The sequence below is a fragment of the Plasmopara halstedii genome (assembly GCF_900000015.1).
Source record: "Plasmopara halstedii genome assembly, contig: Scaffold_650, whole genome shotgun sequence".
In the NCBI taxonomy this organism is placed as follows: Eukaryota; Oomycota; class Peronosporomycetes; order Peronosporales; family Peronosporaceae; genus Plasmopara; species Plasmopara halstedii.
The window spans coordinates 624,946-625,345 of NW_020187567.1; positions in this window are offsets into that span (position 1 = coordinate 624,946).

Consider the following 400-nt stretch of genomic DNA (forward strand, 5'->3'; position numbering starts at 1 on the left):
TCCGATTGAGGAGTCGGTGTTGCAGCTCCGAATTGTTGAGAAAGAGGTGGTATTGCTAGCGGGAGGTTTAGCCACTCGATACTAAAGTTTTTCCATCGAACACCACCTGGAGCAACATCAGTGTTCTGACCGTCAACACTAATGGCATTAAAAATAGACATTTGTTCATCAACAACTTGCTCTCAAAACACTCGGCGGCTTGAATCCAAGAGACCAAATTCAAAGACAAAACACACCTGTCCAAATTCAAGTTTCATGTAGACTCAAGTTTCACGCAGAAAGTCTTCGTAAATGATCCCAACAGCTTTCATGACCGACCAATGCGAGGACGAAGAAATGGAATTCTCACGTTGCTTCGTTCCGATTTTCCTGGCTTCGCCACGGCGGAAGAGGTCTCCAA